The sequence below is a fragment of the Cydia amplana genome, chromosome 6 (assembly GCF_948474715.1).
Source record: "Cydia amplana chromosome 6, ilCydAmpl1.1, whole genome shotgun sequence".
Taxonomy (NCBI): Eukaryota; Metazoa; Arthropoda; class Insecta; order Lepidoptera; family Tortricidae; genus Cydia; species Cydia amplana.
The window spans coordinates 14,497,629-14,510,951 of NC_086074.1; the positions used below are offsets into that span (position 1 = coordinate 14,497,629).

The 13,323-nt window shown below is 36.5% G+C and overlaps 1 protein-coding gene across 1 annotated transcript in view; it reads right to left on the minus strand.

Moving 5' to 3' along the window:
- Positions 1-13,323, minus strand: part of LOC134648963 (protein Tob1) — a 75,966-nt gene that overhangs the window by 35,687 nt on the left and 26,956 nt on the right. The window lies entirely within an intron of this gene.

Here is a 13,323-nt window from a genome sequence, read left to right on the forward strand (position 1 = left end):
GCCTTACCGCGAACCACGTTCGACGTGTTGCCTCCCTGTCACACTTACGTACGAATTTACAAGTGCGACAGAGAGGCAACACGTCGATCGTGGTTCGCGGTAGCCCCTCTGAGAACAATGCTGTCCGCCGGGCGGAGGCGATGTGTTCCGCTTTTGCCGAGCGAAAGCGATTCTTTACTGAAAATGCATTATTTTTAAATATTTTCACTGTCTATCCTTTCATTATTGTACTCTTTGTGGTGTGAATTTTGTAATAATCATCATATTTTTCCATAAGAAGGAAAACCTATCCATACTATGGGCCCGATTCGGATTTTGTAAAAGACATCTATTAGATATCTTTTAGACATCACCAAGATACGATAACGATATGTTTAAAATCTAACCTGTCATATTTGACATTTCCGCGATTCTGGAGATATAATACTCTTGAACGATTTCCACAAGATATTACTTATAGATCTAATTCACATCTAATAGATATCTAACACGATCTATCGTAAAAGTGACATTGGTTGCCGGAATTGCGCTGCAAAAGAGAACTAGTTGAAATCTAAACTATAACGTATCTAGAATGCATCGTTTTTATTAAAGACACACAAATACACATGGAACATTAAATAAAATAATAATATAAATAAACTTAAAATAAACGCCTTATAAATAAAAAACGGCCTCCAAGAATGGATCTAGTACGTGTCGTCTCTTGTGAATGAAGTTCGAATACGGCAGTATGTATTTATTAGGATATATTCGCGTGATACTACCTACATATTCTTTCTAAGCGATAGGTAGTGATAGTTTTACAGAGGTGGAAGGTTCCAAGTTCCAGTACCAGTACCTAATTGCATTATGTATACTTTACTCATAAACATTAAATTATTATCAGGCGCAAAAAATCACTTTTTACATAAATATTTATGAAATAATCTTTTGTTCATAAAAAATACTCAGATTACAATACGGTACATTTTTAATCTCGCCTCCATTTATTTCCAGTAAATGAAAAATATATTCACTAAATAATCAAATCCTCTTTTTACCAAAAAAGCTCAGGGCTTTTAGGTCAGGCACTTAAAAATATTTTATTCGCCTCACACATCGCCCGCTCGTGTCTTGTACACCTTACAAATGGCATGCATCCATCCCCGTTACGGCTCTCACCTCTTAATGGCCTGATGTATTGTAATAGCTTTATAAAAATCCCTCCTACACTATCTACTACTTTCAAAGATAGACTAAGTTAAATGATGTTCAGAAGAAATAAAGGAAAAGTGGAAAAATCCTGTTTCGGGCTAGACTCGAACTCGTGACTCCGGAATGTGCCCGCCGCTACATCTACTGAAGTACCGAGACAGTGAATATTTCCACCATATTTTTCAAATGCGTCTAGCGACATCAATCATCTATCTATATACATAGTAGATTGTGGAATTCGTTGCAGACGTTTATGCTTAATACAAAAATAATTAAACATTTAAGTTAAAGGATGTCTGCGTCGATTTGAGGCAATTTCAAGTCCGCCATTTTGTTGGGCGCTTTTAAATAGCGAGGGGTACTAAGGACTCAATTGGAATAATTTATTCAAGGCCGAGTTAGTAAAATCTTTTGGAAGCTGGTGGCCTAATTTGCAAAGGCCAAATCGAGTTCTAATTTCATTCCCTTGGTTTTGTATTCTTAAAGGGACAAAATTAGTCCTGAAATCGCTATACCTATTACCCAGTGCAAATTATAGGTACTGCTGTAGGTAGTAATTAGTGTATTTAGTTTCTTAAGTTAATTTCTCTTTTAATCAACCCATTCAGACAGTTCCTAATCGGTAGATAGTAAGATGGAGTGAATATTGATTGAGTTGGCCTCGACCTTTTCGAAACTACTCTAGACTTTATATTTGATACAATTAGTCAGTGATATTATTATACCCAGACATTTTATTAATAGCCGAAGTGACGAAGATTGCCATGACGTGTTGCCTACAGTATTTCAGTGTGTAACCTAATAGGTATAGTTGCCTGTGGCATCACATAATGAAGCGCGGATATATAATTTATAAATCAATATTATTTATAAAGCGTGTATTTTTTTATTTGTTGTACAGGTTATTTTATTTTATTGCTCACCGTAAGCTTAATCGTAGTGATAGTACTTATATATTAAATTTTAAAGACGTACACTAGGTAGTTTAAAGGCCTGTGCACACCGGCTGCGTGTGCGTGACGTGCACTGTTGGATGTTGGAGCCGCACACGCACACGTCACGCAACGGTGTGCCGTCTCTTATAAGGATCTGTATACTACAACGCCGCACGCACACGTGCACGTCACGCACACGCAGCCGGTGTGCACAGGCCTTAAATCTATCTTGAGTGGTATAAAACCTAGGTTATTGTTTCAAACTGGGAAACTCCATCAAACATAGCACAAAATAAATACATAATTATGTATTTATAAATCAAGGCGAGCAAAAATAAAGACGTCAGAAGGTAGGTAGGAGTAATAACAAAAGTTTCAAGTTAATTGTTACGGGCATGGAAACAAATATATAATTAAGATTTATTTAACAACACGCCAAAGAAGTAATTTACAAGTAAAGTAGAAATTACCTAACAATCTCACGCTAACTGCTGTAATTATTGTTTCCTATTAGGAAGTAAATTTACTAGTAAATATGTGGCTTAGTCACAAATGTATTTGCTATAATTAAGAAGGGGAAGATGTAAAAGTAGATTTCATTAATCTCGCTGAAATAACCATAATAAACTGCGAATACATATCATTCGCAGTTTTTTCTATACAACAGAGTCTATTTCAAGTGACATGATTGGTTAGAATATTGCTGGTCACATCCGAATCACGAACTCCAAATCCCTACTCTATGAATATATCATGACTTAAACAGTGTAAATTTTCCTATAATTCTGACTTCTGATGAAGGTCAAAGGCTGCCGGGACAAATGCTCAATACATTAGTTATGCCGTAGTTAAACACGCTCATGAATATTCGGCCCAAGGTTGCCTCCAGAACCATGTATTGGATGTAAATCAAACTTTAGTCTGACTTTAGCATCAATGGAATTGATAAAGGTCAAGAATTTGCATTTAATTAAACGAAGTTTATGATTTAATAGATAAACCTATAATGCAATGCAAAAGACAATCATCTAATAAATAATAAATAAATATTATAGAACATTCTTACATAGATTGACTTAGTGTAATGCCTGAGTGGACGCTCGAAGCGGAGCGTTCGGCGGGGCGTGCAGCGTGGCGTCGGGGTCAGGAGTAATTTGACCAGCGTGCACTAAGGCCGCTCCTATACGCTTGCATTTGCTTACCATGCACGCCACACGCCCCGCTGCACGCCCAACTCGAGCGTCCACTCAGGCCTTATACTTAGTCCCACAGTAATCGCGACTTTCAATCTGGAGGTCGCGGTTTCAAACCTCGGTTTGTACCAATGAGTTGTTCAGAACTTATGTACGAAATATCATTTGATATTAAGAGGGCGTGTCAATTCACCCAGCAAATTAGAAAGGAATAAAAAATACGGTGCGCTGTGCGAAACTGCGACGGAAGATTTGACGATCGCGCGGGTTTTAACGTTTTTCCTCAATAACTCTAAAATTATACTTCTAACATACTCTAGTTCGTCCTTGGCATTGAAATTAATTGTAATATACGTAATTACTTACAAAAACTTTTAATCGGCAGTTCTGAAGCATAAGTTTGTTTTAATTACCTGAAACGAAATAAAAATTAATTAGTTAACTTTAAGCAACTTTAAGTATGACTTAATTAGTAAAGAACTCATAAGGACACGCCATTTTTCAAACAATATTAGATTAGACGAACTAACAATCCAGCAAATTGACAATGGCATTAGTTTGTGAATTGTTTTGATTTTTCATGGCGATATATAAGTTTAAGAGCATTTTTATATTGTCCGATCCGTTATCGGATTTCGGGTGACCTTTGGAGGAAAACAGCAAGTTTTTATTTGACCACAAACAATACTTAACACATAATTAGGCACTTCTTTACTCTTTGCTTCTTTGTAGTCGTATCTGACACTTTCTATATAGGATCGGACAATGTGAAAACTCTCTAATATTTACCGTTGGAGAATTGGCCCTTAAAACACTCTAGAATAGGGAATGTTATTGTATATTGCTGTTTATCAATGAAAATCTTCAAAGCTGCTGTATAGCTGGCACACTTCTGTTATCCTCAGTAATGTAAACAACTGGGTAACCTAGGGATGTGACCATGATTTAAAGCCATACAAATACCCTCGTGGGCAGACAATTTATAAGACACTCGGGTCAACGACTGCCCCATTTAATGTTTACAGACGTTTTATACCAGCCTAGGGAATTATTCAAACGTGGAATCAGCGCCTTTGTGTCTTGGCCCTTGGCTTTGGGCCTAAAAACTGTCATTATTTGGCTTTTCTTAAGAAAAAAACTCTAAGAAGTGGAGCGAGAGTGCGTTATTGCTTGGCCCAGATTGTATTTTTATTATTGGATAAAAAGTAGATCAGTACGAATCAGAATTTAACGATAGGATTTTTTTCTGTGCGTTTATCTAATTTTTATGACTAGACTGACCCTATTGGGTAAGAGATTCCATCAGAGAAATTTATAGGGATCACTGAAGTTAAAGAGATAAAAGTCTACATAGAACTTGAATAGGTACCTACTCCTATTCATATAAACATATGTACCTATCTACTTTTATGTGCTATATAAAGGCACCCAGTGGTAGTAGTAATAATGTCATGCTAGCTTTCCATCTTAAATCCAGATCAATCATACAAACTCGGGTACTTTTTTCTACGTAAATAGGTATATTAAGACGCAGTTGTATTCTAACTCACAGTCACATTACGTTGGTTACATAAGTATATTTATATTTTCAAAGGCGCACGCAGCGATTGGTAAATTCCCTAGAGTGAGCCTTTTGTACATAATAAAAGCGGTGATTGCTTTCAAGGCTCTGAAAATACAAACTGCTGCGAGACGAGAGCTACAAACTTGGTTATTCTCTTTAGACATTAAAGTGCTAAGTATTATTAATCTTGAGCGACTAATGGAAAAACTAACTTATTGCGTTGAATACTTATGAATGAATTATATTAGTTTTGATAGAAACAATACAATACAATACGCTTATAAATAAATAGATGTCCCGGTATATTTTGGGCCATAGGTAAGTATTGCTATTGTAAAACTGGTGAGTAGAAATATTTTAAACTGAGACAGATTATGTGCTGAAAATTCCCCTCTGATTTAGAAAATTGTTCCAATGCCCTATGAATACACGAAAAAAATTGTAATACAATGTGCCTATAATTGCTACAGTTTTATAGTTTATCGCCGCAATTAATTTAAGAACTCTTGCACTTATATAACACATTAGTACGCCACGGAAGTTATATCAATTTCGCGACTAACGAAAGTACCATAATCATAACTTTGTAATTGTAAATTTACGTAAACAAGCTAGCGAATACGATACTATTTCGAAAATGGAAGTAATTTATAGAGTTTTCGTTTCAGTGCAAAGGATGTCTCACCACGCCACCATGTTCGGTTATCGCTATGTAAATTTCACCCAGTTCCACACTTTCGCGGGAGATAGCGATGTGGGTCAGCGTGTTTCGTAATGCGCCCGCGTCGGATGATGGTTCCAGCGTCGAATGCTGGGCCTGCATTCTGCGATTAACCCTTATCTATTTCATTGATGTATATCGGAGTCCCACTCCAATAAATATACAGTTTATACAATACTTAGCTGGAGAATAATTTATGGTTTTATCTAGTTCCTTTTTAATGAAGAAAATAAACATGGGTAATTCGCCAGTGACTGGCCACCCTAAAGTAAAAATGAATTCTATTCACCTATTAACAAATTTCATTTCAGTAAAAGGTGGCTAGTTATTGAATGCTGGCCAGTTATTGAAAGTGACATTAAAGCAGTTGTAAATTGTGGTTTTCGTAAAACATGAATTTCCTTCATTAAAACTGTACCTAGAGAATTTTTACAACCATTAAAAAACTTTCTTAGCATCCCCGAAAACACGTAGGTAACTAGGCGGGTTGGCGTATTTAAAAACAAGTTAAATAAACTTCTACATATACTTTGTTTGCATGTGTCCCAATGTCAATTTCAATAATTTTCTGATTGATGTTTGTCCCGTAATGCGGAGTGCATCGGTCTCCCGGGCCTTCTCATACGTCGAACAAATTGCCCCGTCTGGGAGCAAAGCCTAATTGTGTTTACTCTGTGGACCCTGTGTCCAACAATGTTCGTCGTTTCAAATTTGTTATCATGTTAGGCAAAAGTTTGTTCATTGAAATGATATTTTTTCAACTTGAATAGCCTATAAAATTCTCATGAGAGTCAGATATGTAACATATTACAATATATTGAAAAAGGGTCCCTGATGTAATCTATAGTTAATAACGCATGACATGTTTAGAATAATTTTGACGTTTATTTTACCCGCATATAGCAAAAACAATAAGACAAGTTATAGCAATCCATGTAAGTATTTGGGCGAGTGATTGGATATGATTAAGTAGTGTCTTCCACCATAACGTTTAATCTACTGCATGTGCTCATTTGGATGAATAAGTAATCGATTCATTTTGTAACCAAGAACAGCCATGTCACAATAAAAAGGCTTTATCCATTGAAGAGTATTGAAAAATAATATTTACAGTACATATGGTGCTACTTTCCCGCACTAGTGCGTAAATAAGCACTTTTCATGTCAAGTATTTAAAGGGGCATTATGTACTGTAAAACGTTGTACGATACGCGTGCGAATGGGTAATTCGCAACTCGTGTCGATTTAAAACACTCCCTTCGGTCGTGTTTAGGGTTTGCACGACGGATCCGAAATGTATGGGAATATTCGCGGATCCGGATCCTGATCCGGATAATTTCATACATTTCGGATCCGGATTGCAAACCTTAGTCGTGTTTTAATTTATCGCCACTCATTTCGAATTTCATCTTTTCCGCACTTGTATCGTACATAACTATTTTCGATATACTTTATTAATTTATTAAAATGTAAGACCCTGGATTTCGTAACTGGTAAAAATATACCTACGTCCAAAAGTATATTAGTTTAACCGAATTCCTTAGACAAGCAAACAAGTCTAGTCTACAATAACAAAGCTCAAGCTCAAGCTTAGAGTAGCTCAATATCACCACAAGGCTATCCACCATCTGTACCCAAAGAGTCCTTAAATTTTTCGGCCACACAGTCAAGACGCGGCATGGACACGCTAGAAAGGTGCATTATTACCGGGAGTGTCGACGGACGAAGGAGTAGAGGGCGTGCACCCAGTAGATGGTCAGATGTGGTCCAAAATATTATCCAGACTTCGCTCCAGGCAGCGATGCAGATGGCCGAAGATCGAGAGGCCTGGAGAGCAGTGGTAGGAAGAATAACCCATAGGAGTCACGTCCCTCAGACATGAGGTCACGACCACGAAGAAGAGGCAATAACAAAATCATTCAGTCTGCACAATATTAAAACTACCAATGTGCCGAAGTCTTGTTATGGATACAGTTGGTACATACGCAATTCAGTGCGTGGGAGTTTGACGTCAGTCGGCAATTTCGTGTACATAATGTAACAAGTGATAACAAGACACACACGTTTGATCCTTACAATGGATAATGGAAACACGTGAGCGTTAAACGGTGTAGTTTTTGCTGTTATTACGTGGATGTTACAAAGTAAGGCCAGACAGAAAGTAGGTAGTTGGTATTATCAGCCTATAAGGGTTAGTTTTTTTTATAAAATGGGCAGGCAGTACAGTAGCATATAAAAGAAGTCAAATCAAAAAGAATGTCTCTATGTAGATACTATGTCATACTTTTCTTATCTTTCATGTTACGTAATGTATACCTATACGGCTACCATCAGTTTGGCACTGACCTAAACGCCATCGAGAACGTAATTTACTTTCTATATGCATGCATGTCTGTCTCGTTGCTTATATCTACCCGCTTTATATTTAATAAGTAATAGAATAGTTTTAGATAGTTGTATACTTAGTTGTTTAGAATTGGCTTTGTAATTTTTGTATAGTGATTAATTATCCTCTCCTTAGTATTATGTTAGTGTAAACATGTATTTCTCAGGAAGTGATTATTCCTGTAATCTTTTGAGAAATAAACATCTTAAACCTAAACCTAAAAAAACCTATACATCTAGTTCGCACTAATATGCGAGTACGAGCGAGATGTATAGAAAGTAAACGTAGTTCAACTACGTTCTCGATAGCGTATATGTCAGTTTTGACACTAAGTGTCTCATGGTACGGGCTCTTTACTCATAGATACAATACAATACTCTTCATTGCACACCTCACATATATAGTTTACAATAACAGTAACATAAACAAAGATAATTAGATAATTATCACCTATAGTTTACAATAACAGTAACATAAACAAAGATAATTAGATAAAGGTAACAACAGGCGGTCTTATCGCTTAAGAGCGATCTCTTCCAGAATCAGAATCAGAATCAGAATCAGAATTGTTTTATTTTCATAGTTAAATCGGTTACAACTTGTGTCCCTGCTCCCATTCGAGTCTCAGGGGTGTATACTTGCTTAAGTCTAGGTGAGATCAGTGCAAGTGTGGTTTATTTGATTTAATGTTAGTTACTTTATATAAGGACAACTATCATTGAACGTTCTTTGTTCCAGACAGCCTTGATGTGACGCGTCCTCGAAAATCTACTTTCAAATTTCGAATAAGTGATCCTATAAGGGTTACTCTTTTTCTTTTGAGGCACGTAACCCTAAATGGAACACGTGAATGCTAAACAGTAGTTTTTGTAGTAATTATCACGTGACGGTTGGATAAGGATAACTTTATGTAACAAGGAGGAGGCGCGTCTTCGCTAACAAGCGGAACCGTAATGACGTGCGGATACATACGTATATACTTATGTATATGTATAGCTTCCTCTTTTGACTAACCCAGTTACAGTTCGGGAGACAAGGGACAAGGCCACTTTGTTTGTGGTCATGATGTTATTGAAGCCGACAATTGAGAAGACAGAAAACATACCTTTTCAACCTAAAGCCTATCCATGATAACCTCTATCCACACAGAATAATAACAAAAAGCATTTTATTGGCAATAAATCTATTTTACCTATTTCGGTGAAGCCCCGTAAAAGGCTAATTGTCTCGTCAATGACAGAATGTAGCTACTAAAGGCGGGTTTACACCAGCGTGCGGCACTCTGCGGCACAACCATAATATTAAGTACCTACAAAAATGCTTGTACCGCACAGTGCGGTGTATGTTAACTAAATGTACTCGTGTTATATATACGCCACACAATCGTTATTTACATTTAGATGCAGATAAACCCAAAGTGACACCATTCAATACGACATCCCGTGATGGATGATATCGGAAACTCTTGATAAGATAAGTACTAAAACAGGTATTCTAAAACTGGCATCATGATTGATTACTACCTTCAGTCTATAAAAGGTCGTTATCATTAAATGCGCGAGCGCGGGCGAATTAAGAGCTTCAGGAAAACCAGAGTAATGTGGTCTCGTGATCCGTAAGAAAACTAAGCGAAATCGAGAGCGTTCTTTTAAGCGATAAATTCGCTTGCGTTCGGAAAGCGATCGGAACAAAACCAAGGACAATAGAGATCGTAAAGACCGTGGCGTTTACGGTATTTTTCACTTGAGTTCAGTACAAATGAGATACTTTAGGACATAAGCGCCAGCTATTTTAAGGGGGTTGAAGACCTAAAAGGCATCAATGGAGTGTCAAGGTGAAAATCGATTATAATGTGGCGTTGTAGGGGTTGGATGTATAGGATAGGAATAAAATTGAAGATAATTACATGTCAGTCCTTAAGGGGACGAGACTTTTAATTTACGTTATTTTGTAGTTAAGAGTTCCAACAAATAATTAAACTTTTACAACCTTAGCAGGTTTTGGTCAATGTGTGTACTTAACTCAAATTTCGGTTGTTTCGTGAGGTCTGCGTAATGCATGACAGTTATGTATTTTAATACTAATAAATGCTAATGGTAACTTCTAAGGTTTTCTTGTGATGGTAATGAATGCTAAGGATTGATTAAGCTATGAGATAAGTTGTGTTAAATTAAAATTACCCTTATGATAAAGAATAATTCTTTTTTCATATGGCAATATTTTCATAAACTATCTGTGCGAATCAGTCCGTTGTTCGGAAATCGTGAAAATAAAGTTGGGATTGAAATCTGCAGTGAGCAGTAAATCCTCATTGTTTGAAGTTTGGTCGCCTCAGGGATTCCAGTTTCCGAGCCTTGCTGTACTACTAACTACTAGGTAGTTGTGCTAGCTTAATAGTTTTGTTTGAATTGGGTTGCTCTAAGGTAGAGTTAACATTATTCCTAACAATGTGGGATATTGTTTATTACTATTTTAAATGCCTTTTTGATATAATTTCTTTTTTAATCAACTGATAAAAAAAGAAGGTGGATATTGATACTTAACGTTTTTGAACGTATGATTGTGTGTTTGGTTTACGGGAGCATGTAAAATATAGTTAAATACGTCTCGAATTTAACTTGGTTTTGTTTTTTTATTAAATTAAACTGTTGTCTGTCGAAAAATAGCTAGAACTAGAACACCCATAATATAATAATAACCGCTTTATCAGTACCCAAGGCTTTAAACATAATCCAAACAATGTAACTAGGTGCCATTGTCAGTGATACCAGGGTGACATAAAAGATGGAAATTATATCGGACACAATGCCGCGCGGTGACAATGCTATCGGTGACGGGACTCGGTGTCAAGGCATTTCCCTTTTTTGACGGACATGCCCTGGATCTAAACATAATTATGTAAATTGAGATTCTGTTTTGGTCCCACGGATTTTTTTTTGTAATTTTGGGGACGATGATTAATTCAAAATTGTATTAAAGGGAAATAAAGGAAGGGAAGTAAAGGTCTTTTTTTGTGCGGTAACATGAAAAGAACGAAAAAGTATTTACAGTAGGTACATTTGGGGCTACTTTTCCGCACTATTGCGTAAAATAGCACTTTTCGTGCGTATGTCGAAACTTTAAAGTGCCATATGTACTGTTAAACGTTGTTCGATACACGTGCGAATAGGTAATTCGCAACTCGTGTCGATTTAAAACACTCCCTTCGGTCGTGTTTTAATTTATCGCCACTCGTTTCGAATTTCCTATTTTTCGCACTTGTATCGAAAATAACTATTATTAAACTGTAAATACGATTACATAATACTGGAATTGTACCTTTTTAATATAAATATGTTATGCGTTACGTAATATATATTGACTAGTTAGTGTGTATCGTAGCAACCGTCGAAGCTGTCAACCTTTTAATACTTCGACACCAATTCGACACTTGTACAGCTACAGCTCGGAGTAACACGTTGGAATGATTTATTATAGCATGCCTTTTACATAATTATAATACCTACGGGTATGTATACCTATCTTTACAAGGCAGCAAACACATCACTAGGCCTTGTTTTATGTAACCTATGTACATTAATTTAAAGATTTACTATTTTCATGCATTATTTGAATGAAACAGGAATTACGTAGGTACCTACATTACGTAACATCCATCTACCTACCTACACTATGTACGATAAGAGCGTGACCGGTAAAACTTTGAAAAAAAGTAAAGAGTTATCATGTCAAATACTATCATATGAGAGTATTGTAATTACATATTCATGCTTTATTTTTAACAAAACGTCCAGTCTCCTGAATTATGAATAATACCTTGGTATCTTTGAGGTATAATTTCGACCAAATTTTCAGCTAAAATGCTAGCTAAGACGTACGCACAGACTTCAGTTCTCCAGTTAGGTCAATAATACTAAGAGTGTTATTTCCTCGTAATTTAAGCTTCATCTACGCCCAAACATTTTGAACTGGGTTGGCGTCGGGTGATTGTGAGGGCCAATCCAAAACATCGACGCCATTTTCAGTTTTTCATGCAGTACAGTGCTGACTTCGGCATTTAAGGTCATTATTCTCTCGCGGGATCCAAGAAGCCTTATCCTTTGAGAACTTTTGAAAACGGAAGGCGACAATGCCTTTTCATCAATTTCCACCATTTTATGGGCGTCCAGTGTATCGGTGCACAAGTGCAAATGGCCGAAATCCTGCTTCGAGAAGCATCCCCAAACATGTTCCTCTACTGGGTAATTCTCGGTTCGCACGAGCACTCTATTATTTGTCGTAGAACAAGCCTAAGTCAAGTAATTAACTGCCCAAAAAGAAACTTCATCGGAAAAAAAATATAACTGCAATCTCGGTTTTTGTTTTCTTTCGCCCACGGTAGCCTTTTTTTTCATATGTTTTTCACTAAAGGAGAAGCTTCTTCACCGTACTGCAATATTTTAAACCATTTTCATTCAAACTAATTTTGATTGTAACTATAGATACCTACTTATCTACAAACCTTTTTTCTCGAATTTTACTTGCCCAGAACCGCCAGAACGCAATGATAGAAGTGGATTTTTTGAAAACATCTGCAAGACCCGTTTTACCTCTGTGGAGGAGGTATTTTTTGTTTTCCCGTTCTGGTAAGTCGTAAACATTTTTATACTCCATATAATGCTTCATCCACTTAATTACAAACGCCTTCGATTTATTTATATACAATCAGCAGGTTTTCGTGACATTTGGGGCTCTTTCGGGTACGTACAGAGGAACACTGCCTCATAACGTGAATCGTAAGCGGCATTCTTTTTTTTAAATTGAACTTTAGGTGGGAAACTGTCAAAAGCTTTTTATTATTTTTTACGAAGCATTTTAGACAAAAGAACATTCTATTCAGCGAGTACTTTTTTTTCTCTGCCACATCCTTAAAATATACATAAACACTGGTCACGCTCTTGTCAAACACACTGTACTTCATTACACAAACTACCAAAGTTATGGCAAAGCGTGCTAACCATTTAAAGACAGTAATATCCACCATATTACGTGTCAGCTATAATTTTCAAACTGTAACCCAACTTGGTAACACCATCAAACATAAAACGAAACAGTAACACAACATACCTACTATAGTTACTTACTACTGATAATCGCAGTTTGTAAGCTATTCTACTGTGTCGGTTATCGCTATGCATTCACGGCGCGCTTGTTAAACCAATTATCGCTATGTTAATGTTACACTCATAAATATAACTTTACATAAATATGTTTGCGTGTGTGCATACTAATTTTGTTATTCAGTTTGTTATAATGGAGTATTTTAGTCCCCTGAAACAACTGAAGGT